Raw genomic sequence first — 4,371 nt, forward strand, 5'->3', positions numbered from 1 at the left:
TGCCCAAGGACGTTGTAATAATTTGTGGTCCTGATAGTAATATTCGGTTTATGTCTGCTCTATCGATTCCAGGTTAACCCCTAACTCAATGATTAGGGTTTGGCATCTAGGACAAGAAACAGAAGAAAAGCACTGATTGAGCCCGGTTAAGAGCATGGTTGAAGTGTTCAGAATCTGGGGTCAGACTGATCAGATCCTGCCTCTGCCCCTTTACTGTGTGACCTTGCCATCAGGGTAGTGCACTTAGGGCATCAGTGCCTTTTTTTTTTTTCAAAAATGCTATAAACTTCCCTTTATTAAGTAGCCATGTTGAAACAACTTAACAAATATTTCTGTCCTATAAACATAGCCATTTGAAAAACAATACACAAAAATTGAAATAAAAAATGTTTTAATTCAATTAAAGTTACCACAATTAACTTACCGCAATTACTAATGGCATATCTGTGACTGTTGGGCATTGCTTTACTTTTGTAACACTGGAATCACTCATTTCCTGTTCCACATTGACCTCGCAGTTTGAAGAATTCCAGTTTTGCCAAGATATGACATTATTGACAGGACTGTAGTGCCATCTACTGTAGAAATGGTAAACTGCTTTAAGCTAGTAGTTCATAGATGTCAAATATTGCCGTTTCCCTGAAAATTTTCAACTATTCTATGGAGCTCCACTGTGGCGACTTGGAGAATCTTGGCATAGTTTGGGGATTGTGGTATTATATGGGCAATAATCTTTCTTGTGCCTTTGTTTCCTCATCTGCAACATGTGGATAATAATACCTAGCTGATGGGATTGCAATGGGGTTTAAATGAGGTGTTTAGAAAGCACCTGCACTATGGCACTTGACGTTCTACATTAGAATCACCAGGAAGCATTAATAAAAGCACGGATACCTAAAGCCCTACTCACAGATTCTGATGTAAGTGGTCAGGATGGGGCTTAGGCATGGGAGTTACTTTTTTATGTATTCCAGGAGGTTTTAATGTACAGCTAGGGCTAAGAATCACTGACTTAACACATAATAAATAGGCTATTTTTAAAGTAAAAGCAATATTTTTATTATTGTTAGGCAAAAAGAACACAAACCTAGGTGTCCAAAGACCTGGATTCTAGAACTTTTTTCCCATTTACTGGCTGTGTGATTTTGGACAAACATTTGCTGTCTCTTAACCTGTATTCTTCAATGTAAAGTGAAAATAATAACTTGTGCCGTCTTAATTCACAGGGTTACCGTGACGTGTGAAATGATGTGCGTGAAACTGCCCGTTACACTGTATACCAATGTAATGCATTGTTGGAAAGTAGAAGATGTAATCTTTTTCTTCAGAGTAACTAAACCCAGAACACTTGAGGGTCACCGCCCTCAGCTGGTCTACAGAGAGACCCTCAGACTCACAGCTGAGAAGGTGGAAAGAGATGGCCGGAGTTCATCTAGGAGGACTCCATCTCAGCTGTGGCCAACAGCCAGCGTATTTATGGAGTCATGCAGTACTGGAAAATCCCAGACGGGGGCAGTCTTGTATCAGCCCCAGACATGGGTTTGGGTATAACCGACCAACCGCCCAAGCCAATGTTGTGAAAAAGTTTGTGATGTTTATAGATTTTACTTATTTTTATTAGCCAAATGAACTATAATACCTAAAGTAATTACAAGTTCAAGAATTAGAACCAGAACAACAATGTGAAAACTGTAAGAGAAATGAAAGCTAATTTGTACTTGCTTGAGGCTCTTTGGCAGATCTTAGCAAAAGGTTTTTCTAGATTTCTTTTTAATCACTATTTGGACTTTTGATGATTACATCTATACACATACTGGGGTTATATTCCAACCATGCAAAATAGGTGTGCATATGTAATAACAATAATAGTGCACTAATTTTAACCAATTAACAATAACGCTTTATCTTTTCACTTCAAACATAGCCCAAGGTCAAGGGAAATCAAGTCCCAGACTCCTAGAACTACCTCTCTGCAGATTTTGTATGAAAATGCACAGGGCTTCTATTTAGGTCTAAGTATTGTGATAATAGCTACAATTTATTAAGCAACTACTATGTGCCAGATGCTTTATTTACAAACTGCTATTCCTCATAGCACATTAACAGAGGTCATAATTATCCTCATTTTTCAGGTGAAGAAACAACTCAGAGAATTTCTGCCTATGGTCACACGGATGGTAGAGGGAGAACCAAAGGCTCCAGCCAGGCCTTCTGTCTGCCAAGCTTACAGTAATTTGCTACACTACTCAGCTGTCCTAGTCTCAAGAATTTGGCTTGAAGACTCTCTGAGGTCTAGTCCAAGGCCTCAGGCAGGACTGTGGAGAGGAGGCGCCTTGTCCCACAGCTCCCTGCTCTGTCCCACAGGAGTCACCCCATAGCTTTATGACCCTGAGGCTCAAGGGATACCTGGCAACTTCTCCCAAAATGAAGGGCCTTGCCCATTGTCACAAATCAAAGGGAACTAGGGAATGGCTGGAATAACGATATGGACCCAAGGAATGTCATAAGGGGCAGAAGATTGAATTTTCTGTCCATCGTGGGACCTTAATGGAAACTACGTTTATAAGTAGTATGGGCTCTACTTGAATCCAAGCAAAAAAAAAAAAAAAAAAAAAAGGAGGGTCTGTCTGTGTCGTTGCACGGCTTCTGCACCCAGCCAAGATTTTCCGTAGCTACCGTGAAGAGGGTGTTGAAAATTCTGGATGAGACTAATCTTTAGAATAACGCAATGTTTTATATGAATCCCTTTTCACTAGTGTTGCCCTGTACGTTCTCAATAATCAAGAATTATCCATAATACATATGGCAGATATTAAAGCTGTTCATCAAATTTCTCCTCCTCTCTGCCTTGCAGCCCGTTTAAGATTGCACTGCCTGGTTCCGGGTCGCTGGCGATTGGGTGTGGCTATAGACTGGTTATGGCCAATGATATGTAAGTGGAAATGATAGTATCACTTCCAGGCTGGAGTATTTAATTACCTTCATGAGCCCTTCCCAGCCCTTTGCCACAGCAAGTGGTCATCCTCCAGCTAATGGCTGCTCCATCAGCCTGAGTTTGGAGTGAGGGGAACTTGAAGCAGGGAACCCACACAGGATAAATGAGAAAGAAACCTTTGTTATTTGAAGTCACTGGGAATTTGGTTTTGTTGTTGTTCTTTCTGCGACTTAACATGGACTATTCTGACTACGAGTGAGTGTTTACCAGCTACCCACCTCTGTGCCCTGAGTCAAGGTGGAGTAAATTGTTTAAGGAGCAGTCCATGTAAAAAAAAAAAAAAAAAAGAATGAATTTTGGAGACAGTTTACAATTAAATATTAGTTCTGCCACTCACTATATGTGTGATTTTAAACAAATTTTAAAACTCTTTTCTCGTCAGAATGGTAAAAACATAAACAGACCAACAATATGGATGACTCTCCAATGTATAATGCATAAAGACTGCATATTGTATGATTCACTTATAGAACACGCTGGAAAAGGCAAAATGATATGAGCAGAAAGCATTAGGGGCTGCCGGGGACTGGGGTGGAGGGTAGAGGTGGGGAGCAGTCAGCTACAAAGGGGCAGCATGAAGTAATGGGAACTGTCTGATGCCTCTATTGTGTTGGTGGTTACATAACTCTATGCATTGTCCAAACTCAGAACCATATAGCAAAGTGAATTTTACTGTATGTAAATAAAAATTTTAAAGTGAATTAAAAGCCAGACATAAAAGGCCACATTTTGTTTGATTCCCTTTATGTCAAAAGTCCAGAGTAGGCAAATCTATAGAGACAGAAAGTAGATTAGTGTTTGCCAGGGGCTAGCGGGAGGAAAGAATGGGGAGTGACTGCTAATGGGTGTGGGGTTTCTTTCTGGGGGTGAAGAAAATGTTCCAAATTAGTGGTGATGGTTGTATAACCTTGTGACTATACTAAAAACCACTGAACCATATACTCGAAAATGGTGAGTTTTACGATATGTGAATTATATCTCAATTTTTAAAAGTAAATGAAAAATAGCCTTTGTCTGCCAGTTTTCCCATGAGATCATACCTGGCCTAAGGTCATCAGGCCCACATCTGCCCCTTGTTCAAGGGGGTAGAGATGTTTCCTCCCCTGCCTCAACCCAGGATGCCCTTTCTGGTACTTCGGTGCCTTAGCCCTCCGAGCGGGGCTACAGATGCAGGTGGTGCTGTGGATACAGCTTCAGCCCGCAGGTAACCAGGTGAGGCTAGAGGCCTGCACAGGGCCTCAGGAACCAGCCAAGAGGCCCAAGTCTCCAGCAGGAAACCCTGGGCAGCCCTCACACCCACCCCAAGGACTGAGCTGGAGTCTGAGCTGGAGTACTTGGAGGCTGGGGGTGGAAATAGGAGAACTGGTCATTTCTCT

The sequence above is a fragment of the Pteropus medius genome, unplaced genomic scaffold, assembly GCF_902729225.1.
Source record: "Pteropus medius unplaced genomic scaffold, Ma_sr-lr_union100, whole genome shotgun sequence".
Lineage (NCBI taxonomy): Eukaryota > Metazoa > Chordata > Mammalia > Chiroptera > Pteropodidae > Pteropus > Pteropus medius.